The 27,196-nt window shown below is 35.5% G+C and overlaps 1 long non-coding RNA gene across 7 annotated transcripts in view; it reads left to right on the top strand.

Annotated features, from left to right (window-relative positions):
* Positions 1-27,196, top strand: part of LOC141415445 (uncharacterized) — a 297,301-nt gene that overhangs the window by 38,261 nt on the left and 231,844 nt on the right. Inside the window, exons 2-3 of one of the 7 annotated variants that reach the window (XR_012440480.1) lie at positions 17,521-17,560; positions 18,547-18,715. The exons of the other annotated variants lie outside the window; for them this stretch is intronic. This is a non-coding gene — a long non-coding RNA (uncharacterized lncRNA). The remainder of the gene's footprint in view (positions 1-17,520; positions 17,561-18,546; positions 18,716-27,196) is intronic. 7 annotated transcript variants of the gene reach the window in all.

Here is a 27,196-nt window from a genome sequence, read left to right as displayed (position 1 = left end):
AGGTAACACAACACGCACAGGAAATTAATGTGAGTCAACTCCCTGTATAGCTATCCTTATCTCAACCAGCAAAAACCCTTGTTCCTTCCTATTATTGCTTATACTTTCTCTACAACAAAATTAGAAATAAGGGCAAAATAGTTTCTGCTGGGTATTGAGGGGGTGGGGGGAAGAGGGAGGGGGCGGAGTGGGTGGTAAGGGAGGGGGTGGGGACAGGGGGCAGAAATGACCCAATCCTTGTATGCACATATGAATAATTAAAAAAAAATAAAAAAAGAAAAAAAAGAAAAACCTTAATATTACTTTCATTTACCTTTTTTGTGTTTTTAAAAAGTGTAAAAATACTCTAGCAAATTTCTTTCTGTGTCATTCATTGGCTTTGAAGTTGGATAAACCTAGGCCTACCTGCCTTTTATGGGCTGTGTCATCTCTGGTAGTTTTCCAAGCTCATTGAACCTCATTCTTCATAACAGCACATGTAGTGTATTTGCCACAAAGTTAGTTTTAGTATTAAAAAAAGAAAATTCTGTGAAGGGCTGAACACAGAGCTTGTTCTGTTTGATGATCAGAAAATGTGAGTTTCCTACCTGCTATGACAAAGCCCCATTCCTCATCCTTTTCTGCTGGATCTGGGCCTATAACTTTTTAAAACCAGTTGGTAATAAATTGGTCTGCATTCTATCCTTTCACTCCAGCTGAGATCATCAGCAGTGTTGTGGTTTTGTTTGTAATACATTGTCAGATGAATCTCTTTGTATAAAAAAATGAATGTAAACATTTTCTTTAAGGAGCTTCCTTGGAGATTTCCACACTCTGGTTAAATAACAATTTGTATTCTTTCAAGCACATTATTATTATTATTATTATTATTTTTGGTTAATGCATCTTCCTTCTTTGTCTCTTTTCTTTCAAGAAAAACAAGATGCTGCAGAAGTCCTTCAAATGTTATGGGGTCTTTAAATGTTCATTGTAGGAAATCTGGGTCTCTAAAATTAGCACTGGAGGTTTGTCAGGGCAGGGAGCGGCTCTGTTATTATTTGTTATGTGTTATCAGAATGGCTGCAACCTAGTCCCCATGAATTTTCCAGAAAAGCAGCCCAACCAAGGATTCTGCTTCAAGACACCATAATGTTTTAGCATTTTTGAAGAAATGAATGAATATGGCCAAAGGTTCTGTGCCATTTTATTATACACACACACAAAAAATAAAAATGGGTCGGGCATTGGTGGCATCAGGAAGCAGTGATCAGGAGGTTCTAAGCCAGCCCCGGGCAAAGAGTTTGAGAGACCCTATCTTGAAAAAACTCATCACAATAAAAGGCTGGAGGAGTGACTGAGGATGTAGGCCCTGAGTTCAAACTCCAGTACCAAAAAAATAAAATTAAATGAAAAAGTAAAATTTAAAAAATGGGCAACGGGCCAGCTACAGGTTATAGTGTAATGAATTTCCAGTTGAGGTTTGCGTAAGCAGTATCCTTGGGCACACTCCTCTCTGAGACTTAGTGACTAGCTGAGAGAAATGGGTTCTCCATCAAGCAAAGAGAAACTCAGTGCATTTGCCTTACAAACTTCTACTTCACTGAGAAACCATGTATTACATTTGTTATGTATTCAGTACATTCTTCATTAGTCTGTAGACAAGTTATGCTTTAAAAAGGTAAAAAGATAATATTTAAGAGACTATTTGATGACACTGTTTACCTGGAGTTGTTCATGTCCCTTGTCTACAACTGTGGCTAGTCTCATCTACAGGAAGTCTCTGTTCTTTTTTTCCATAATTCCTGGCACATCTGATCTGTATTTTTCATTGCTACTCAAAGAAGGGTACAAATAATCTTTACAATACTTCTTTTTTTCCTTGGTGAGCACTAATTCCTATCCATCTTGCTCTGCTTTTCCTGTGGTCTGAAACTTCTCTTTTCAAATGGTATCTTGTATCATTCATTCATCAATTGCTCAGTCATGTCTTCTGTTATTTGTTATTTCTACTGTTATTTATATTTTGAGCATCTTCAATCAGAATTTGATTTTTTGTTTCCTGACTGATCTTACCATAATTCTTCTTTTCTTTTTCTATTTTGAAGGTACTGGGTTTGAACTCAGAGCTTTGTGCTTTCTAGGCAGGTACTCTACCACTTGAGTCATGCTCCAAGCCTCTCGTCATAAATCTTGATGATTTTAATATTGATATAAGGAACTGGCCTCTCAGCTCCCTCCCTTCTCTTCCTCATGCTTTGGTTCCTTGTTACCAAAAAGTATATCTACTATATAATCTTACTGTAAATTAGTTAGAATGCACATTTGACAGGGTAAAAGCTGTTAGCTGCTTTGTTATTATTTATAAGTGTTTCAGAATGGCTAAAACCTAAAGCCCCAGCTGGATTCTCAAGAAAAAAAAAGCCAACCAAGTGTTCTGCTTAAATGCACCATAACTCTTTCAGATGCCCTGATCACAACTGCTTATATTTCTGCTCTCTTTCTCTGGTATCCCAAAATTCTGCTTCTATGCTTCCTTCCATTCCACCACCATTCCACTGTTTTCATCCCCATTCATGTCTTTATTTCTTTGTGTGTCAGTTTTACACACCACAGATGTTCATTATACTCATTACCTTGTATGTATTCTCATTCACCTTACCTCCCTTTTTCCTCATCACCTTCCTAGCCAAAGCCCAGCCTAGATAAACCCAGCTCAAATTGTCGAGGTGGTCCACTTAGACAGATGTGCAGCTGGGAAAGCTGGGGAAGCTCATACACCTGTGCAGACTGGTCTGTCTTTGAATTCATGTCTTTGAATCACAATTGATCTTTACGTGGATTAGCAAGCCTACCCCAAGTCTTTCCCCATCCCACTGTTTCCTCTGCTAGGGGACTACTTCATTTCCTTCTCTTTGCAAACTCCCTATGGTGCTCCATTACCCTCACACTCAGCCAGTAGCCCTGCTTCCTGTTCCAATGAGGAAACAACTTCCACAGAATACCTCTTTCTCTCTCTCTCTCTCTCTCTCTCTCTCTCTCTCTCGGTACTGGGGTTTGATTTCAAGGTCTCATTTTGTTAGATATTTTACCACTTGAGCCACAGCACCAGCTCTTTTGTGTTTCAGTTATTTTTTTTTTCTGATAGGATCTTGCATTTTTGTCTGATCTGACCCGGATCCTGATTTAACTACTTCTCCCTCTCTCATAGTTGGGATTACAGGTGGTAAGCTACCACACCTAGATATTTATTATTTCTTTATTTGATGCTTTCAAAGTTTAAGGTCATACATGCTTGTCATTATCCAAAATAAGGTGCCTAGGCTTTCCTGGTAACAGTGGAAGCCCATGAATCCTTATGAACCTGTGGGTTCTAGGCAAAATGGAATGATCATCACCTTACTAGGAAACAACACACTGTACAGGCAAAAAAAACCCAATAAAAATGAAATATAAAAGTAGGGATTTTGTCTGGCTGTATTTCCATCCTTTCACAGCTCTATACTTATGCCAACATACATAATCACGCACCTAACAAAGGGGCCTATTTTCTATGGCTTCTGCTCAAATCAAGTCATGTACATATTTCTCTGCAACTTGTTTATTTTTTTCCTGATAAAAGAAATGCTTCCCTTTATAGAGCATTTGAGATAACAAAACTGAATGTTTTGTTACAGAATGAAGGGGTTCAATCAGCTGCAGCTGATAAATAACCATGAACTCAGTGATTCCAAGACACCAGACTCTAAGTGGACCTAAGTGAAGACATTCTTGACTAAGGAACAATAAGAATTTTTAAACCAACTTTGTACAGTTCTATGGAGTCATTCCATTCTAGTCAGTGTTCACTTTTCAATCCTGATTGATAAACTGATCATGAATTACACCTTTATAAAAATCAGAAAGTCTTGACTTTTCTTCTTCAGTGAACTACTCAGCAAATTTTTTTTTTAATGGTGAGTGTTCTGTTGGTTGACAAGATAACTTAATTTTTTTAAAAAAATAACTGGTGGTCTTGGTTTTAAAACAATTTAGACCTAACAATACATAATGGATAGACACAGGAATATATATATATATATATATATATATATATATATATATATATACATATATAAATGATTTTTGCATGTAAATCATACCATACATGTTTTTTATTATTTTTGGTTAATGAAGTGTTTATTTTTAACTTCTTGTATCTCCCTAACAGGTTGTTATTCAGATTTCCTATGTTAAACTATTAAATATCCTTGCCTAGTTCCCTCCTCTCTCATGTTATGTGTATGAAATTTGCATAGTTAAATATAAGAAAAAGTAGATTTAGTCTTATTTGTTTAAAGAATGCTATCACATAAAATACATGCAAAGAAATCTTCAGAAATGGCTTCCAAAGGTTCCATGTCCTCCTTTTCATATCATTATTTAATTCCTAACCCTTAAATATGGGGTGGACCCAGTGACTTTCTTCTAATGAATATGGCAAATGTGACAGCTTGTAAAGTCCAAGATTACATCATAGGAGAGTGATTTCTGTCTCTCTGGCACTCTTCTTGCTTGCTCCTTCTAAGAAGTCAGGTGCCATGTTGTGGGCTGCCTTTTGAGGAGGTGTAAGTGTTCTGGAGTGAGAGTGGCCTTGAGCAACGGTGAGGATTTGAGGCCCTCAGTCCAGTGTTCTCAAGGAACTAGATTGTGCCTATAACACCTGAGTAGGCTTAGATGCAGAGCCTGACCCAGCGATCCTTCAGATGGTGTGGCCAACACTTTGCAGGAATCCTTGTGAGACTGAGTAGAGGATTCTGTTAGGCTGTGCTTGGACTCTGAACTCCCAGAAACGCTGAGATGATAGCTAAATCACATGCTTTGATCAGATGGTGCTAAATCACATGCTTTGGAGTAATTTGTTCTGTGGCAATAGAGGATATAATATATTTCGCTAAATATTAATTTTTCATTTAATAATCCACTTTGGAAATTTTTCCAAGTTAATTGACATGTTTTATTTATTCTTTGTAATGGTAACATAATAACACATGGTGAGGATTTGCCATCACTTATTCAAATATTTCTTTATGGATAGTTATTAAATTGCTGCTATATTCTAGTGGCAAAATGAAGCTTTCAATTAAGTAAATATTTCAAAACTACAATTAAATATTTATGTTCAATCATATATTCTATGTTTAAGATATTGATTTATAAATTAGGAAAAACAGACATATAATAAACATACTAAAGAAGTCACTTTTTTCTATAAGAAATTTTGGATCAAAATTATGATAACAAATAATTTTAGAACAAAATACCACTAAGATGCAATTGTATTTTGTTTCTTTTGTGGAAAACAGTTGACATTTCCTAAAAATAAAAATGAATATGAATAATTTTTAAATCTGTTAAAATTACCATAAGAAGTGGACTAAGGTAGAAAAGTGAAAAATAGACGGGATAATCCAATTCTGGTTATAATACTTGTATACATGGAAATGTTACAAGGAAACTCCCTGTAAAGCTATCTTTTTACATATTTATTATATGTAAATAATACATATTCAGTTTAATTAAATCCAACAGTTAACAATAATTCTTTCTTTGGTGATCTTTTAACAGAACTATCTCAAAAATACATAAAAATTAAGCCTTTTGGGATACTAGAAGAATATCTAGTTTACACATGGATTAACATAGTTCAAAATGAAAGGAGAAAAAAAATCCATAAAACCATAACCTATTTTGAATAAAAGCACAGAATTAAGTCACCTCAACTCTTTTTTCAGGGGAGAAAATAATATATAGTCCAAAGATTCTCTTTAAAAATGAGCCACTAGTGACAGGCACCAGGGGATCACACATGTAATCCTAGCTACTTGGGAGGCTAAGATCAGGGATGATCAAGATTCAAGGCCAGGTCAGGCAAATAGTTCAAGAGAACTCATCTCCAAAATAACCAGATCAAAATGGACCGGAGGTGTCGCTCAAGTGCCTGCTTAGCAAGCTTGAAGCCCTGAAGTCAACTCTCCTTTCCCCACAACAACAAAAATGGAGCCTCTACAACTGCATACATGGTAGAGTGCCTACACCACAAGCATGAGGTGCTGAGAAGAACCCCAAAATTCAGTCAGTAATAAAACAATAGACATATAGCACTTATGACAGTCCCTTCAGGTTGTACAATTTCTACAGCATTCTAACAATTCAAGATTTCATAAGACTTATATTTATAGGATTCCACAGCACGAGAAATTTCAGTGTCACTGAATTTCTGGACCCTGGACTGAATTTTTGTAACCACGAGTAGGGTTTCTGGAGAAAAGGGAATAAGGCTTCATAAATTTCCCAGACATGCTCATGACTACATCTATGCAGTGAGCCAAGGACTATAGGAGTATACAGAGGGGAAGCTGGGCTTTTAAGTGAAAGACTGAAAGTGTTGGGTTTCTGGGTCTTTCCTGGCTTACTGATACTTCCCTGAAGCTGCATGTTCCAAAGACTCCGTCTCTCCTTTAGGTGATATGAGGAGATGATGTTCCAGAAGGTGGCTGAAGGAGTGTAATGAATTGCCCAGCATGGGGAAAGAGAATAGAAAAGGGCAAAATGAATGTGAATTATTGAGCAAGACTGGCTAATAAGATGAATTAGTAAATGGCAGGTGTTCTGCCACTTGAGCCACTCAATCTACCAGCTGTTTGTTCCATTAGGTATTTTCAATATAAGGACTCAGGAACTACTTGCTTGATCTGCCTTTGAATGGCAAGCCTCCTGATTAACCAGCATTACACAGCACGAGCCACTGGTGCCAGGGTTTGTAAGCATTTTGTGTGTCTTTTTCTGTGATAATACAGAGTACAAAATATGTTTTATTATTATTATTATATTTTTTATATTTTGGTGGCACTGGGATTTGAAGTCATGGCCTCACTAATGCTAGGCAGGAATTGTAACCACATGAACCACTCCACCAGCCCTCTTTTTGTAATAGGTTGTTTTGAGTTAGGGTCTCATAAACTATTTGCTCAAGAATGTCTTTGAACCTTGATCATTCCGATCTCTGCCTCCTGAGTAGCTAGCATTACAGATGTGTCACAGGCACCCAGATCAATGTATTTTTTTTTAAATGACAACTTTGCTATCTGTTTTACATTAAAAAGGTTTGGATATTGGGTGTATTCTTAGATGTTATCTAAGTGAAGACTTTGCAATATCCCTTCTACTCAGGATTTCCCATCGTAGTATGCTGTTTTAGGTTCTTGAATTCAACAAGGCTGGCTAAATATTTTCCCACAGTTTACATGATATTTCTATTCCCTAGATACTGTCATGTTTCCTAGAAAGATCATGTGATAATGGGGCCTTTTCACATTCTGGATTTAGGAACTGTTCCCAGCATGAGTTCGCTCATATTTCTAAAGGGAATCAGAACAAACGAAGGATTTTCCACATTGCTTGCATTCATAGCGTATCTCAGCAGTGTTCATTTGTTCTTGTGTTTGAAGACCACTCAGACAAGACAAGGCTTACCCACTGTTTACAGACATAGATATTATCTCCAGTGTGATTTTTGTTTATGACTTTGAAAGCTGTTGCACCAAATGCAAGCTTTGCTACATGCTCACATACATGAGGACTCTCTCCATAGTAACACTGTTCCTATGCCCAGGAGAGACTTGAAGACAAAAAGGCTTTCCCACACTGCTCATATGCATAGGGTTTCTCTCCACTGAGTATCTCTTCATGTATTTCAATGCAGTGAGAAGAACTGAAGGCTTTCCCACACTGCTTACATGCATAGGGTTTCTCTCCACTGTAAGTCATTGCATGGGAGTAAAGGAACTGAAATAAGGGAAGGCTTTATCACATTGCTGACATAACCCACGTTTGTCTGAAGTATGAATAAATTTATATCTTTTTAAGTTATTGTTGCAACTGAAAACCTTTCCAAATTGCATACACACATAGGGTTTGGTTTCACTGTGAATTATTTCATGCTTTCGTAGAGAACTGGAACAAGCGGAGGCTTTTCTATATTGCTTACAATCGTATGGTGCCTCTCTTCTGTGCATCATTTCGTAAGATTGAAAGGAGGTGGAAGAAGTGAAAGCTTTCCCACACTGCTTACACACATAGGGCTTCTCTCCCATGAGGATCCTTTCATGTGTCAAAAGGGAACTGGAATGAGCAAAGATTTTCCCACAATGCTTACATGCACAGGGCTTCACTCCTGCAGGAAATGTTCCATGCCATTGAAGGGAATCAGAATGAGAAAAGGCTTTCCCACATTGCTTACATCATAGGCTTTCTCTCCATTATGAAGTTTTACATGTTTTTGGAAATAACTGGAAGAAAAAACTTCCCCACACTGTTTACATTCCTGCGGTTTTTGTAGAGGATGAGTTGCTTCATGTATCTGACCGGAACTGTAATACCTAAAGGTGTCATCACAGTGTTTGTTATCATAGAGTTTCTCTCTAGTGAGAGTTCCACCATGCTTCTGATAGCACTCAGGAGACCTGGAGGCTTGCCCACGTTTCTTATGTTTATATGGCTTCACTCCATATTTCTGACACTCATAGCTTGTGTCCTGGGAGAGTTCTGTGGGGGAAATTTACTGATGAATGAGCAATAAGGACTTTTTCAAATATATGGCTTTTGTGTGGTTTTACTCCTGGATGAGTTTTCTGGTCCCAGTATGCTCTGGAGTCTGGTTGAAGAACTCAGCACAATGACTGTCCTCGTTAGGTTCAGAGAGTTTCTCTGCCATTTAGATTTCTCTGCCACTTCTTAGATTTTTCCTGAAGTTTTTGTACTCATCTTTGGTGTTTTGTTCTTTCTGTGCTTTTCATCAGTCAGGCTCCTGAAGGTTTCTAGCATCACATCTTTGTAGAGCTTCTTTTGGGAAGAATCCAGCAGAACCCAACTTCCAGGGTGAAGTTTTCAGCCTAATCTCCAAAGGTCACTGACTTCTAAATACCCCACATACATTTCCAGGTGGAAGAGTGAGACTCACATAATGGAGTTCTAGACTCAGTTTGTAGCAAATTCATATGATGCTGTTTTCAAAATGTTCACTCCACTTATGATCACCACACTCTTACATTCCATCCATTCTCACATCTTATCATAGTGCAATTCTGACACTAGATTGGAATATTTGGCAAACCATCAGCAGAACATGGACACCTTCTATGTGAATGGGTCACTCTAATTTCTTTCTACCTTGGGACTCTAGCAACTCTATAACAATTCCTATCACTTAGCCCCACAACAGAGTTAACATCAACTGTCCTGGGACATGGCTCAGAGAAAAGTTCACTGATCCTGGCATTTGGGAAATCATATTGGGACAGAAACTTCACTGGTCTAACTAAAGATGGCTTGACTTTCTCAAAGAGTTGAGCAAAGAATATGCTATTTGTTTAAGACCTCTATTTCCTCTGGATGTTTGCCATATTCTGACATGCTCATAAGAGGGAGTCTACTGATTACAACCAAAAATACCACCTGGATGATGAAATTCTAATAAACTGTTTGGCAGATAGTACTTCACATTGCCTCACAAGTTGCTTCTTAAAGCCTGCTACTTGTAGGTCATGCCTATAATCCTAGCTACTCAGGAGGCAGCCATCAAGAAGATCATGGTGCCATGCCAGCCAGGAGCAATAGTTTGTGAGACCCCAGTGTAAAGTGCCCAACACAAATTCTAGTGGCAGTGCCCCAGCCACATCCCCTGATTTGGCTCCCCGACTTGGCTACTGTAGCTGGCTCCCTACAGGGATGTGACTCCTGCGGGCTCTGGCTGCCTGGGATTTAATTGTTCCTGAGACAAGTGACTTGCCCTTTGTCTCAGCAAGGAAAGAGGACCTCTGATTGAGATGTTTGGGGAGTTGGAGTTGAACTTGGTCTGGTTTCTAGCCTGCAGCAGAACATGTACTGATTCTTTGATAGAAGGCCATCTCTGAAGCCTTCCCAGCATCCCGTCTGTGGCCTCCTACACAGTGGCAGTTCATGTTCACAGAAAAGAGCAGAGCCTACACAACAAACTCCATGAAGAATGCCAGGGTTGAAGGATGCTGGTGTGCCAATGTCCTTGTTCTAGTGTGTTCCATTCTTTTGAATCATTTCCCAGCTCCCTGGGCATCCTGGCTTCTTCCCTAGGCTCCTGCAGTCAGAGCACACAGAGCTGAGGAGGTTGTGACACATGGAGCATCTCACCTCAGATGCAATTTTCAGATATGGTGGCCCCTGCAAAGGACTATCTATATAGCTATTTTAAACAAACAGAAATGTCCTTTTTTTCAAAAATGGGGAACATGAAGGTAAAACAGATCCTGTTTGGGGGTTGGCACCAGTGTGTGGGGAGAGGATATAAAGAAAGAGTGTAGGAGGGTTAATGTAATGGAAATATTATGTACTCATGTATGAAAATGGAAAGATGAGACCTGTTGAAACTGTTCTAAGAATGGGGGTAGGGGAGATAAAGGATAATGATATATGTAATATGATATAGTTTAAGAACTTTGGTAAATGTCACAATATACCTCCAGTGCAACAATTAAAAAAAAAGATTAAAAAATACTTTAGTTTGTTAGCTGTATTAACTGTATACTTTCTCTTTAAATTTCTGTCAAAAGCATAAAAACTAGTAAAATTAGTCCTAGGATAGATAGTATTTTAAAATTCATCTCATAAAAATCACTGACTTCATATGTAACTTTCTTTTAAAAAATTCATATGTTCATACATTGTTTGGGCATTTCATATGTAACTTTCATGAAAACTTTGCCATTAAAAGATTTTTAAATAATAATTTTAAAATTTACAAATAATACAAATACACATTTTCTGTGCAACAATGTAAATATTTCAGAAAATACTGAAATTCTCTATTCTAATTCCTTTTGTCTCTGCAGAGGTATCTATGATTATTGATTTATGTATTGAGATATACCATTGTGTATCTTTTATATATTTTCAAGGACTTTGATTCATATAGATATGGGTATATACTTGGAGAAGCTATAAATTATCATATCAGATTGCATGTATCATTTTACAATTACTTCTTTAAATGGCATGTGAGGATATAATTTTAACACTGCTTTCAGTCATGCTTTATGGCTATTGGTATTGACTTGGGAATGAAGAATGGTAAGTTTATTTCATTTTGTGTTATTTTCATCTTTATATTAAATTAATATTTTTTTGTTGCCATACAGAATCAATATTACTTTTACTTTCCAACAATATATTGACCTCTGTGCTAATGAAATGATGTTTTCAGCTAAGCCAGCAAACAAAATTCCTCCCATTTAGTCTCTAAGTACATTCACAGAAGGAATCATTTTGAAACCATGAAGAGTTGAAACCTTGCCTGCAAGTATTTTCCCTGAAAATCACTTTCCAAATTTAAGTAAGGTTTTTAACACTCGATGTCCTAATGCCTTTAAAATAATTTTTTTCAGCCTCAACAGTAAAAACACATTTTAGAAATGCTTGTTAGTAGAGCAAATATTTCAAATGAAAACACATTTGAACTGTTAAATTCCCTTGCTGAACCAAATGTTTTGCCTCACAAATGGTTTTTAGATTTACTTTAGTTCAACTCTATTCTTTCTTAAACATTAATGGGAAGATTTTGTAAATTAAGAGCCCTTACTTTTCTGAATGTCTGTGCAATTTAGATTCAGTTTGCCAGGTATTTATGCACCATCTTCTTTATGCTGACTGCAATGACAGGTGATTCAATGATAAATACTACCATCCCTGCCTTTAGGAATATCTAATGGGAGAGACACCAAAAAATAAAGCAGTAAATCCAATATAATATAGCAAGTATTAGTTATTAATTAATTAACCCATCAATGGATTCTTTCTTTTAGAAATTCTCTCATGGATCAGACATTATCCTAGGCATATCATATATCTTTAAGAAAGTATATCCAAAATGACACAGGAGTAGGTACCCAATCATTTCATAAACAAAAAGGATAAGGGAAAAGCTTTCTGAGCAATAACATAAGAACCAGGATGTGAAGTTAAAAAAAAAAGACATTGCATATATGAAAAGAATGCTATAAGCAAACAAACAGAGTCAAGAAAAGCATTCTGTGTCAGAGAAATACTGAAGCACATTTTGGCAGCTGGTATGGTAGAGTCAGAGGATCAGCTGGAAGAAAGAGACAAAGACCAGGTCATGGAGGACTCTGTAGCCTGTTCAAAGGAGCTCTAAAGTCAAGAGCTTACACCTTATTTTAACATTCATCTGATGCTCAGCTGCTTACTAATTCAATGATAATAAATTTCATCTTTTTACCACTTTAATAATCCTTAAAAAAGAATATCTGGTAAGTTTCCAATGGACTGGAAAAAGAATGTTCAGCAAATTATACATAGTAATGTATTGGTGCTTAGGCACAATATGACTTACTATGATATAAAAAGTTCAGACTGAAGTGGTCAAGCTTACACTCATACCACATTCTGGTGTTCTCTATAATATGGTGCTTTGGCAAGGGCATTACTTTAATAGGGTTAGAGTTCTCCAGACCACCTTTGATTCAGACTGACCAGCAAGGAGTTCATCTAGCAGTTGTATATAGGATAGACCAAAAACACTCAAAAAGTTTATATCATGGATAAAGTGATATTGACTTTTCAAAACTATACAGCTGTCAAGAATTAAAAAGGGGGAGTCAAAACAATATACTATAGTTAATGAGTCATCAATGTGATACAGATGATCCATGTTTTAGTTATATTTTCATTAGAAATTTCAAAAACCATTTAAGACTCTGGGGTCTTGGTTTTTATAAAACTGAGGGGACTGGAAAAATATCTTTAGTCTTTTTTAGTTGTAAAATTTTGCAAATCAGAGTCATCCATTTTTTGGCAAATTTACTCCTCATCTGTCCTAATAGTTGTCAGTGAAACTCTAATATACCATCTTTGGGTCACAGCAATTGAATTCTGGCTTGAGACTCTCAGGTGGTCTTTTTGGTCTACCAGGAAGACTGCTAAAGTTCCAGATAGTAGCTAGATGAATGAAGTCAGTCATCTGAAGACCTTTGATAAAAGCATTGCAGACCCATAAACACCATACAGTGTTCCTTGGGTGGGGCAAGCTTAAGTATGTTTGAGGAACAGAAAAGAGTTCAATGGGCTTAGAGTCCAGAGATTGTATATGAATTACAGAGATAAACATGCAAGCTCATTTACTGATACAGGTTGCCAGTATCAGAATATATTAATTAATTATTTTGATCTTTACTAAATACCTATCATGTTGAAATGCTGTTAAAGGTAATGGAAATATGATGGTCATGGTCTAATGAAATCTTTCTGCCTCTCTGAAAGTTGTGGGTCTTTGAAAGGATTGTAGTGTCAGCCTTCCATATCCCCAGGTTCTGCATCATGGATGCAACCAACCACAGATGGAAAATATTTGAAAAAAATCTAGAAAGTTGCAAAAATAAAAACTTAAAATTTCTGTGTCAACCACTAAACTGAATCCACATGAAATGAAGTGATGCATCCTGTTGTAGCATTGAATGAATCCTAAGTTTCTCTTTAGCACTAATTAGGTGAGTGTTGCTTTCCTTACATCTTGTTTATGTACTGTGTTGTTAGGATGGCTGCATCTAGACTGAATGTGCACAGACTTTTTTCTCATCGTTATTCCTTAAACAATAAAGTATAACAACTATTTGCATACCATTTACACTGTATTATACATTATAAGTAATCTCAAGATGATTTAAAGTATACAACTCAGCCATTTTATATAAAGGAATTGAGCATCCATAGATTTTGGTAACCATGGGAGTTCTGGAAACAATTTCCCACACATAATGAAGAAGAATGTACTTCCTGGTCTTTATGTGGTTGGTTGGGGCCACTAAACTTCTGGTCAACAAACAAATTGGTAGCAAAATTCTCATATGCCATTTCTGGGTCTTAGAAATCGAATGCTGGCTTGAGATTCTCAAGTGTTTTTTTGGTAATTTTTGTGTTCGTGCATATACCATAAAGATTGCCAATGTTGTAGATAGTAGGTGTTTTACCAGCCTGAATCCTGAAGTGAAACATCAGCTAAATTGAATTGGGTATATAGAATGAATGAAAAATAAAATTTAGTGAGATTTGGGGCTGTGTGTCACTGAAGCTGAACTTAGCCTCTTTTGACTGAGAGCAGGGGAAGCAAGACAGATTAGACTACAGTTCTCATGGGGTTTATAGTGTAAGGAGGGAAAATAGATTGGTCCTACCTGAGAAGGAACACATTAACAAGATGATTTCAGATGGAAAATGAATGTGTTGATGAGGAGAAATAATTCTAATTTAGGATTAGTGGTTATTGAAGGCCTCACTTTAGATATTTGAATTCAGGCAAATTTGACTAATCGAGTTAGTCATCCGAAGGTCTTTGGAAAGAGTATTCTAGCCCCAGAAACAAACACAAAGGCCCGCAGGTAGAACAACAAGAAGTGGTAAATATGACTAAAGTCCAAAGATGGTGCATGACCTGTACAGCATAAAGTTGGAAAAATGGGCAATGAACTTATTCTGTCCTGGGGGCACATTAGATTCACCTGGAGTATTGAAATTCCAATACCAGCCATGATCTCTTATATTCTGGAGTGGGAATAGGCCTCAGTATTGTGAAGTTCCCCAGATAATTCTAATATGTTACCTAATATGTTAGTCAGCTTTCTGTTACTATAACAAATACCTGAGACAATCAACTTACAAAAAAGAGAGGTTTATTTGGCTTATGGTTTTGCAACTTCAGTCTTTTATCCATTGGTCTTGTTGCTTTGAGCCTATGGCAACATAATACATAATAGCATGAGTGTGTGGTGGAAGAGGATTCTTCACCACATGGCCTTTCATGCCTAGGTGTGAAAGAGAGAAGATGCCCTTCGAAGGCACACCCCAGTGATCAGAGGCCTCCCACTAAGCCCATTTTCTTAAAGGCTCTGCTATCTCCTAATAGTGTCATGAACCTTGAGAGCTTGTTTGGAAGTTCTAGCAAGGTATTGCAGCTGCTTGTATACTCTTTGACTGAAGAATGGTCCTCCTCTATCTGGGATGGTAATCCTCTTCCACTGAGTGTGCAGCTTCGTGAAGGATGCACGTAGAATGGTGGAGGAGGAAGGGGACACCCACCTAGCCAGCCAGAACAGCTGAATCAATCTGGCAATCAATGGGGTAACACATCACAACCAAAGTTATAATACATATAAATAAGGAAATGTCACAATGAAGCTCCCTGTATAGTTCTCTTATATAAACAAAAATGTCTTTTTCAGAAATGGAAAACAGGAAGTTAAAACAGGACCTGTCTGGGGATTGGTAGCAGTGAAAGGGGGCACAATATGAGGAAAAGAGGTAGGAGGGTGAATATGGTGGAAATACTATGTACTCATGTATGAAAATGGAAAAATGAAACCTGTTGAAACTACTTCAGGAATAGGAGAGGGGAGATAAAGGAGAATAATGGAGGGGGTGAATTCATCTATGGGAAGTGTCTGATGTATCCCTAGTAAAACAATAATAAAAAAAATGGTATCATGGGTTGGGGACCAAACGTTTAATACATGAGCCCTTGGGAGATATTCCAGATCAAAACTTTATCACCCGGGTAAAGAACTCTTGATAGGTATCTTTTTAAAGTTATGATTAAATGTTTCTTTTTCTATTTCTTTTGTGTGACAGGGTCTTCCCTGGAACTTACTATATAGCCATAGGCTGGCCTTAAACTCTCCTGCCTCAGCCTCCTGAGTACTGAGATTACAGATGTGTGCCACCGTTCCTGGCTAAGTATGGTCATTCTTGATCAGATACTTTATGCTAATTGAAAATTTTTAGCAGGGAAGTGACAATACTTAACTTTTATTTAAATAAAATCACTCCAACTGCAATGTGAGCATTATAGTATACGATAGATCAGAAGGACTGTTAAGGAGTCTATATCAGAAATTCAGATGAGATGATCACAGCTTGAACCAGATATTAACAGTAGACACAAAGAAAAATTACAGGATTTAAAATATATTTTGAAATTTATGCTGAATTTACTGCCAATGGATTGAGTATATTTATGATGCAATTGGCATGGTGAGCAAAAGGAGAAATAAATGATGACAGGTTTTGTGATTAAAGAATGAGTTAAAAAGGGGACCATCAACTTAAATGGGAGCAGGAATTTGTTTGGGAAGTGGAAAAAACTGGGAGTTCTTTTTAGAACTTGTTATAATAAAGTTTCAGCTCTTAGACATTCAGAAGAGACATGAAGTAGACGGATATCACAGTTTGAGATCAGAGAAGAGAAGAGGAATATAAAGTTGGTGTTTATCAGCAATAATTTTCAAAGCCAGGGGATGAGAGTAGTTAGAGAAAAGAGCCAAGAATTGGGTTTTTGTATATACCAACATGTACAGGCTGAACAGATAACGAAGGTCCAGAAAAGACCATGAGGAAAACAGCAAGGTAGAAAGAATACAGAAACGTGTTCTCACAAAGTGCCTGAGAGAAGTATTTCACAAAAAGCACTAATCAACTTATTTACTGCTTGTTGCAAGATGGAGTAAAAGACAAACATAAATGGCACTCAAATTCATCTCTCCTCTGATTTATACTTGATTCAATTCAGTTCAAGTGAATTTCATTGATTTGATAGAGGTTTAAGGAAACAATGTGTGATATGGTACAGTGTTCTTCATATATTTGGCACACATATATAACAAAGGAATTTTCAAACACTTAAGTACCACTTGCAAATGTATAAGTTGACATCTAAAGAATTTTCACCATAAATTGAAATAATAGTTGCAAATGATATAACTTTCAAAACATTGTAAATATTTATGTTTAAGGTAAAGAGATTACTTCTCTTTTTAAATGTACCCAGTGGAATATAACACCATAGTCTACCAACCATTTAAAATGTACAAGAACAAGTCCTTCTCTAACAATTTGTAACTTTTAAATATATTCAATGAACTTACATTTTAATTTTACTTCATTGAATTTTATCTTAACATAATATGTTTTCATGCATAAAAATCTTTTACTTATCAGTCTATTATATGTAATGCAATAGCAATGTATGAAAATGTAAGTTTAAATAAAAAGTACCCTACTGACTGTAGGTGTTAAGATAATTCTTCTGAAATGAAATTAGCAAAACAGCAGTGCAGGAAAGTACAAGGTCTCATCCCACTGCCTTTCACTATCAAGGAATGTCAAAAGAGAAGCATGAATTTTCAGGCTCAGCTTTATGAGAACTCTGGAAAGTGGTCTGAAGTTTTACAGTAACCAAGCCAATGATGAATCAAGCAAAGAGTGAATTCAAAGCAATACAAATCTGTTGTCGTGTTACTTGCCCTGGACTCATCCTTCTCAAAGTCTTGAGAAGAGAAGCGTACATTACCATCATGGGTCTCTGGTCCTTGATTCTGGAAAGAGCAGAGCAGATCTTACTTGCAAATTCTTGTAACTGTCTGTTTGACTTTGTGTATTTGTTTCTGTTTCTACCTAACTCACAACTAGGTCTGGAAAAGCTGTGGATTTTACTCAGAAGTCCTATATGGTAAGCTAAAAACTGCAAACACTTCAAGAAAAAGATAATGGTTAAAAAATGCAATTAATCATCTAATATCTAAAAGCAAACCTAGGGAGAGTTTCTTTAGAAAATTAGGCAACTAAGCATTTTGTGAAGATGGGAGAATTTGGAAGGAAATTCATATGCTCAGGGCAAGGTGTAGGGTCAGAAAAGGCCAGAGACAATCCTGAGCTTCCAGCTCAGGCTAACCCCTAAGCTAAGGGCAAGCCTGGCTAAGTGTTGAAAGAGTGCTACTGCACAGAGCTAAATTGCAAAAATTGAGAGAGGGCTTTATTTTTTTATCTTTAGTTACTGAGATTCAAGCAAATCTCTGTCAAAACACTAGGTGAACACAAGCTGAAGGACAGACTTCAGTGACAGCACAAGATTAAGAATAGTGCCTTTGCAAAAATAGTTTGGGGGAATAACTTCAATGACCTACTACAGCTTTCAACAATAACATAAAGACAAACAAAAAGGCAGACATTCAGAAATAAAGGAAAAAGAAAGAAAGAAAAGGAAAGAAAGAAAAAAGGAGAAAAGGAGGGAAAGGGAGGGGAGAGAGAGAGAGAGAAAAAACATTGGGAAAGTGAAAATTCTGACTTCCAGTTTATCACGTTATAATATTTAAATGTCCAACTTTAAAAAATAACCACAAAATGCATAAAGAAATAAGAAAGAGTATACTATTCAAAAGAACAAAACAGATGGAAAGAGAACAAAGTAATTAGAAAGAAACAATCCCACAAGAGACCTAGAAATAAGACTTTAAAAACCTCTCTTAAATATGTTCAGTAGGGTAAAGGAAACCATAGACATAGAAGTGAAAAACATCAGGGAAATGATTTATGAACAAAACAAGAATATCAATGCAGGGATAGAAATTATGAAAAGTAAATAAAATTTCTGAAATTTAAAAGTACAATAATTGAAATGAAAAGTTCACTAGAGGTTTGCAACAACATATTTTGCAGGCAAAAGAAAGAATAAATGAATTTGACAATAGCATAAATGGTTGTATCAGAAGAGTAGAGAAAAACAAAAGGAATCAAGAAAAGCAGAGTCTAAATGAACTTGTGGGGCATTACCAAGCCATCCAACATATGTGTTATGAAAGCCCCAGAAGGAGAATGGAGAAGAAAGGTAGGTAAAAATGGTTGAAGACAAAATGGCTGACAGATTCCCAAATTTGATGAAATAAATATATCTGTACATTCAAGAAATTCAATGAACTGTAATAAGGATTAATCTCAAGAAACTCTCACTGAGACATATTATAAACAAATCATGAGAACATTATCTTAAGTGAAATTAGCCAGGTTCAGAAGGCCAAATGCCACATTTTCTCTCATGTAGAATATAGACCTAATACAAATATAGTAGTATTATGAAAAACAGGTCATGCTAAGGGGTGATCACATACAATAAAGTGGAAGTGCAAAATAAAAATTTTAAAAAGTTAGCATGGTTGATGTACTTTCTATACAAGGATGAATATAGAATTTTTAAACCTGTTGAAGTCACCATGAAAAAGGGACTAAGGTAGAAAGAAGAAAAATAGAGATGAACCAATTCATGTTTTATTTTATATATATATATATATATTATATATATATGTCACAAGGAAACTCCCTTTGTAGCTGTCTTAAACAAACAAAAAAAATGTCATTTTTTTCACAAAATTGGAGAAGAGGAGGGTAGAGCAGGTCCTTCCTGGGAGGGGGTGGTACCAGGGGGTGGAGGAGAAGGTGGAGAAAGGGTATAGGAGGATGAATATGGTGCAAATACTGTGCATACATCTATGAAAATGTAAAAATGATAATTGTTGTAACTATTTCAGGAATGGTGAATAACGGAGAATGGTGGAGGGAATGAATTCAAGTATGACATTTTTGATATACTAAGAACACTTGTAAATGCCACAATTTACCCCCATACAGCACAATAAAAAAAAAAAGAAAAAAAAGAGTTATCTAGAGAGAAAAACTGTCAAAAGATCAAAAAACAAAATTTATTTACATGCCATTGAAGAGTATTCATAAGTCTGATGAGCACAACGAAAAAGACAGGTGAACTATCATGCTCAGTAAAATAAGCCAAACAAAAAAGGACAAATACCATAGGATTCCACTTATAAGAAATGTCCAGACTAGGAAAGTTCAGAGATGGAAAGTAGATTAGAGGTTATCCGGCACTGGGCTAGGAAGAATGTGAAGTTGTTGGTTACAGAATTTTTGTTTGATGACAAAAGTTTAGAAATAGATAGGGTGATGGTTGCACAACATTGTAAACATAATTAATGTCACTGAATTGTGTCCTTAAAATGATTAAGATATGCAAATTTTATTTTGTATTGAGTTACCATTTGTAGTTGGCATACGATTGATTGCAATGCTACACATATATTACACATTTTGGTAGCAATCATTAAATGCAAAAATATTTTACTGGGAATGTATCTCAATGAAGTGTATGGAAATTAATTTTTCTAAAGAAAAGCATGCATCCATGGATGAAGGTCTTTTATCACTAGAATGCATTCCGCATCATTTTTATTTTGGATTTACTTCTTATTTGAAATTATATGCTATAGAAATTTGTTTGCACAAATATAAAATGAAAATGGGGGGTTTTCTTTTAACAGCCATGCCACATAATTCATTGATTGATGTTGATAAAATGAATGGAAGTTATCTGGAACTTAAAAAAATTCATTTTTTAAATTGTTGTGCTGTGTGGGGGTACATTGTGGCATTTGCAAATGTTCTTTAAAAATATCAAATATATCATACTTGAATTCACCCCCTCCATCATTCTCCTTTATCCCTAATTCTCACCATTCCTGGAACTTTTGTTCTTAAACTAACATCATTGTTTTGAGTTGTCTCTGGGATGTATTTTCCCATAAACAATGTGCCAAAGTAGAGTAGGTTATGTTTAAGAATTACACTGTTCCACTTGTAAAGGCAGAGACAGATCGCTGTGAAAGGGGAGGTGTGAAAAGAGAATCAACAGAATACCTTAAACTCAGTCTCATAGAAAGCCTTTGTGAACCTCCATGGTACTGGTACTTTTTTAGGCCCTGGTTTATTGGAAAGAACTTAAGTCACGCTAAAGTTCTGAGATATTTGCCATCTAGGCTACACTCTATTGCTTGGAAGCAGAGACGATGAAGAATTGCTTCAGTGCCATTTTCATTGATGGCTAATCCATTCATTGGTGTAATGTAAGGTTTCTAAAGAAAGAATATTTAGCAAAGGGAATAAAGAACAGGGAAACTATAGGTAGAGGTTATCTAGGAAAACTTTTGTGCAATTCAGTGTCCTTTTCCATCATATCTTTTCTGTATTTTAGTGCTCTTTCTTGTACTTTTTGTTTTGTTTAGTGAGTTAGGCCCGTAAGTCAATTATAAGAAGATATGCATTGTGTATTTTACCCTGAATTAAAAGCTTCTTTAATAATAGTACATCAAATAAGGAATGCTGAAGTCAGTGGAGAAGGCAAAAGAAGTTTATTTGTTTTTTAAAATTTTATAAAATCTCTGATTTAAGCTCTTTTAAAACCTCATAGAGGAAATACCACTTTGCTTACAGAATGAAAAGAACAGAAAGACACCTCTTATGTTAGAAAGCTTCTTTTGATCATCAGGAAGCCATAAACTTGTATAACATTTTTGGCTGGTCAATGAGGATTCTTGCTTTGTAAATTTAACAAAATTAAGAGAATATGCTGTTATAAATTCTCATATAGAGTTTACTGATGAGATACTTGGGTCATTTAGTCTTTGTCTACGTTATTCAAAGACCTGAAGAAAGACCCATATGATTTGAATGTACTGTGAGTCTCTTGCTTACTGTCTCTGTTTCTACTATAGTCCTTTATAACATGCTTCTTAACAGTGTCATCTTGTAAAAATAGGGATAAGATCTTTTGATTTACCTTACTTTGAAAAATCTTCCAATAGTTTCCTTTTGTATGAAAGTAGATTGCAAACTCCTCACAATGATCTAGATAACTCATGTTTATCATAGTGACCCATCATAGATCTCTCAATCTTGTCTGTATTCCAGCAGCTACCTTTCTTTCTAATTCTGTTCCCTAAATATGCCATGTTCATGCCTGATTTGGGGCTTTCCACACACTGTTCCCTTTGTCTGGTATGTTAGTTTCTATCACTGATGCCTGCTAAAACAACTTAAGGGAGGAAGAATTTCATTGGCTCATGTCTTCACAAGTTTTTGAATATGATTGATTGGTTCTGTTGTTTCTGGGCTTGTGGTCAGGTAGACCATTATAGAAGGGCATGGTGGAGCATTGGTGCTCACCTGATGGCAGAGAGAGAGACAAAGAGAGAGAGAGAGAGAGGTGGGGGAAGGGCCGAGGGATAAATACACCCTTTAAAGACAATCAGGCTCTACATCCTGATAGCCCAAATATGATTTTCTATTGGTGATGTTAGTGCTCCTATAATCCAATCACTTTGCAATAGTGTCACCAGATGTGGATCAAGCCTTCAAAACATGAACCTTTGTGGGAGACACTTCATATCCAAATCATGATATCTAGAATGTTTACCTAGAATGTTTTTTTCCCTAGATCTTTGCCTTCCTGGTGCCTTCTCATCTTTCAAGTTTCATTTCAAACATAGCCTCTTCAGTAAGGTTTTTCCAAACAACCCCTTCTTGTTTCCTCAGTACTCTCTATCCTATTGAACACTAGGAAAGAGTTGTATTCATAGCACTCATTGTTACTTGAAATTTTCTCGTGTAATTATCTGCTTACTTATTAATTGTTTTCTTTCCCTATGTTGTAGCTTCATCAAAAGGGAATCTGTCTTGCTCACTATTGTGAGCCTCTAGAATTGTGTAGAATAGTTCAGATAGCAAGATGGGGAGCTCTGAGATTGGGTCAGTGTGATAAGCAGTGATCATCTAAATCATTGTGAGGGATTTGCAATTCATTCGCATACATGGTGCATGATAAAAATTTGTTGATGATTGACTAATGAAATGAATCTTCTTGTCTACTTCTTCCCTAAATTATTTCTTGCCAAATTGGCCTTAGACATTTTTTTCCTCTGCACTATGCAGTTTGTTGTAATTCTTAAAAATGGATTGAGTATATAAATATATGAAAATGTCATAATGAAATTCATTATCATGTACAATTAGTGTGCACTAATATAATTACTAAAAGAAGAAAACAAACAAAACAAAAATGGATTGATTTGTATACAGCAAAATCTACTTAACAGAAATACTGTGTTCATTGGTTGTCCAATACAGCAGATCTGAGCAGACTAATAAATGGCAGCAACAAAACAAAACAAAAAACAAAAACAGATGTGGCATATAAGTTAATCTCCATTTTTGGAACTAGAGTGAGGAACCACGATGAGTTGGAAAATATGTCTTATGGTTTGGATTTCCATTCTTTATATCTAGATCTGCCATTTCATCTAAAAGTCTTTATAAATCATCAAGTTATCCTTTTTCCTCCATGACGTCTTGTTTGTATCATGCTGAGTCCCCATTATCCTGTAATTTGAATTGGGGAAAGGTCCAGAATTGAAAGCAATGACCTGCATTGGGAGTGGGCATGAAGTGGCTTCTTCTTCCCTGGTTTCTCTTACCAGTAATTACACTAAATAAGGTTTGGTGTTCTGGCTCTGGAGCACACTTCTTTTGGCTACAATTAGTTTGAAGAATTTTTCCATTAAAGCAGTTGCTCTTCTAAGAAGCAAATTATTCTACACTGATATTTATCATTTATCATTTACCCAGTTCTTGGCTATAACCAGCTGTAGCTACATTTTGGTTAAGAGCAAGTTACAAAACCCAAAAGATTAAGGCAACTGTTGAAGAGAATCAAATTAATCCTTATCCACTTTAAAACCAATGTTATAATGGCAAACCTACTACTCCAGCCTTCAGCAATTTGCATATATTATAATTTTTGCAACATCAGTAGATTGGCTTAGTAATTAAATGTCACTATTTCCTTCTTGTCTTTTCCCCTGTTCCTTATTTCCAGTTCTCAGCTTCAAATGTGCATTTTTTAAGATGATTAACATAAAAAACAATTTTAGTGATCCAAGACTGATGTTCGTATGTCATTATTTTCTTTCAACTCTAACCAAATGGAAGTAATACTTTAATCCTTTATTCACTATCTATGAGTATTATTTATGCTTATTGCACAATAAACTAAATATTTTAATTTTCTATTCCAATGTGAGGCCTATGCCTTGGAAAAAAGAGATAGTATAATATTAACATAATTTGATTTTCTTTTTCTTAAGAAAGTGTCATTATATTTCATGTAAATGCAAATACGTGAATGACTAGGAAAAAATGTTGAACAAAGTAAAATATTTATAAACAGGAAATAATTTGATATTGGATTTTTATAGAGTTTTCATTTTGGAAAGAAAAAAGAACAGAAGAAAAAAGTGATCTGTGGATATGATTATTAATGCAACAATAAAAGATACAATTATTTTTAAGACCAACTTTCATGATTTCCAGTTTTTATGCTCTCTATTTTTATATGCCTTTGGAATATTTTTGATATTTCAAACCAGTAGTGAAGATTTAAACACTACGAGCTATTTTGTTTTCACACTCCAAGAAGATCTTTTTTTCTCTTTTAACTCTAAGTAACTAACTCCATAACCTTAACCAAGACTTGTTTCATTAACTTTTATGTTTTAGCTAAGAACAACAGTCCATTTATCTGTGAAGGGGCTTGTTCCTTAATAATCTCTAACCTGAAATAGTCACTACTCAATAATTTAGATTACAAATACATTTTTACTTGCTTTTGTTAAATTTAAAGAAAACTGAGATTCTATCTAGCAGATCTATAACTGAATGTTGGTGCACTAGTAGAAATATTCATATGAAACTTATCTTTCTCATAGTTTATTTTTCCTTTTGTGGTTTTGTGTGTGTGTGTGTGTGTGTGTGTGTGTATAAAGAAGGAGAGTTTATCGATATAGAAAAGTGCAAAGAATAGAGGTCCTAGAGCTGGGAGGGGTTAGAAGAGAGGGTACTCCCAGTGTTTTTTAAATTACAATTGATTCTGCATTTTTGAGCTGTAACCATTGAGTCAGTTATACTCAAGCCTTCCTCTTCTCTTCTCTCATTAAAGCTAAAAGGGGTGTTTATTTTTGTAAATGACTATGTCTATATCATTTTTCTTTGCCTGGTGTTGTGTCAACTGCAAGTGGATAGCTATGGCTGTGTGGTGAATGATATATTCAGAAGCAATCTGAGGCTACTTTTGACATCATTGGGAAAGATTTCCTTTTTTGATTAGCAAGGCTATTCATGAACATGGGAGGAAAGGCCATTTGCTATCCCTGTCCTTGTGCTCAAGGAGGTGCTTAAAACAGTGTGGCACATAATAAAAGTTTACAAGCTAGATGCATGAATTTTAGTTCTAGTTGGGCAATTGTCCTATGCTGCAAAAAAAAAAAAAGTTTTTTTTCAAGTTCTTTTTCTTATTTGCCTTCCAAGTTTCCATGCTACTCAGTCCAGGAACTACTATTTGAATTGGTCAGATAAAATTATTTGTTGGCCTAATTTAAATTCAAGTTGCAAAATTGTCAATCTATACTATATGGTTCCCACCCAAATTATGCATTTGTCTTTAGACACTATTTGCATATCTTTGCATATTTGAATTGATAACATTTGTCATCTAGCCACTCTAAATTTGTTGTGTCTGTGCTCATGGTTGGCACACAGCAAAATTACTTTGTGGGATAAGTATACCCCTGTGGTCCAAACCTTAACTCTGTACAATTATTTTCTTCTCTTCCATGGCCTTTCCCATAGTGTTGAAACCTACTTTCTCTAAAGGGCCTAATATTAAATAATGTAAAACTTTAAAAATAATATATCAATCTTTATAGGAATATATTAAAAATGCTTTTTCTAATTCTAGAGTAAAAGTCACTCTCTTACCCACAGAAGAATTTCAAACTATACTTAGCGATAAAATAATTTTTTGCATTTGATATCTCCTTCCAGATGTTTGTGGTCACATCTCCCTTGAGATCTCATTTACAATTTTCTATTTTTTCATAATTAAAGCTATTTATTTTTTCTTTATAGTACCAATAAAGGCTTTATAAAAAAGTAGAACATTAAGAAAATAACAGTAAAAATTTTGCTATGAATGCCTGTTGATAATTTAAAAGGGCTGTTTTTTGTCAATACCTAAATACTTACTTCAAAATTTGAAGAAGGTGTTTTACTTCTTTCTTTCTAATGCTTGTCCAAAATGAAATCATAAAATGTACTTTGTAAGCGGTATTAGGATGAAACAGGGGTACACATGGCTTAGCACAAATACAGTGTCGGCATCATGTTAAATACCCAATAAGTGATAAGTGCCATAGGATTTGTGCTAATACTTGTCTGTGTCTCAAACATATTTTCCCTTGACTACTATGGGTGTGCAATGTCACTGACTACTATATTGACTCTTGAATACTTGTTGTACTAAGGTCTGGGGGAAAATGACTATTTGAAAGGTGTCAATAAATCAAGATCTACTTTTCCCAGCAAATGTTTTATAAGGACTGAGGACAACCTGCAAAAGTGATTGATCTGAATTTCACACAGTTTATCTGTCTGAATTTCCTGTGTGTCTGTGTATGTGAATGTGGTACACTTTTTGAATGCTATTGAAATAGGGTTAAAAGGAAAGCAAACAAAACAATAAATCTGCAAATCCAAAATGGTCCTCTGAGTAATTGAGAATTGGCATATACATGCTTATAAGCATGTGCTGTTAATCTATTTTGCTTTTTATTTAAAGTGGCAGTTTATAAGATGCTTGAAGGAAAATAATTTATTTATAACTTCATAGTGCTTGCTCTAATGATATACACACAATGTAATTTAGTAAATGTTTTCTGAAGGAATATAACAAACTGTCCAACAAATTTTATGTTGCTTTTTCATAATATAGTTTTGTCACTGGGATTTGGGTACCTATTGGGGTCTACATTTCCTACCCTGTTTTGCAACCAGGTCTGGCCATGTGACTGTTTTTCATCACAGAATGTGAATGGAAATGCTTCTGCCACTTTAGGTCAGGGTGCTAAGTAAGGAAGTGGTGTGTTTGTACTCTCCTTCTGAGGACTCTGCATTCAAAGGACACATTTGGCACCTAGAGTCCAAGTCCCTTACTTAACCACCATGATCAGTCATATTGAACCTAGTGGAGAAAAAAATACTTATTGAATTAACATATCAAAAATTTGCAATTTCTTCACTACAGTGGCTAGCAATTGCCTAACAGATGTAAGTTCATTTTTCATTCATACACCCTAGAATTACCCCTGACCCCAGCAGATTTAAGTTGCTTTTAACATCAAGCCTAATAATACATCAAGCCTTTTCTACTGCTGTTTTCTTTTTACCTCAAATTTCAACTTTGGACACCTTAACTATCTAAATTCTCATATGTTAATGTTAATAAATTTACAGGACTATTAGGTATATTGGCACTTAAAAATAATCTACGTTTTGGCAAATCAAGAAAGGATGAAATAAGACCACAATATTTTACTATTCCAGTTAAGGTTTGAAGTTATTATATTTCTGGTAT

This window comes from Castor canadensis, chromosome 13, assembly GCF_047511655.1.
Source record: "Castor canadensis chromosome 13, mCasCan1.hap1v2, whole genome shotgun sequence".
Lineage (NCBI taxonomy): Eukaryota > Metazoa > Chordata > Mammalia > Rodentia > Castoridae > Castor > Castor canadensis.
This window is presented reverse-complemented; position numbering and strand designations above follow the sequence as displayed.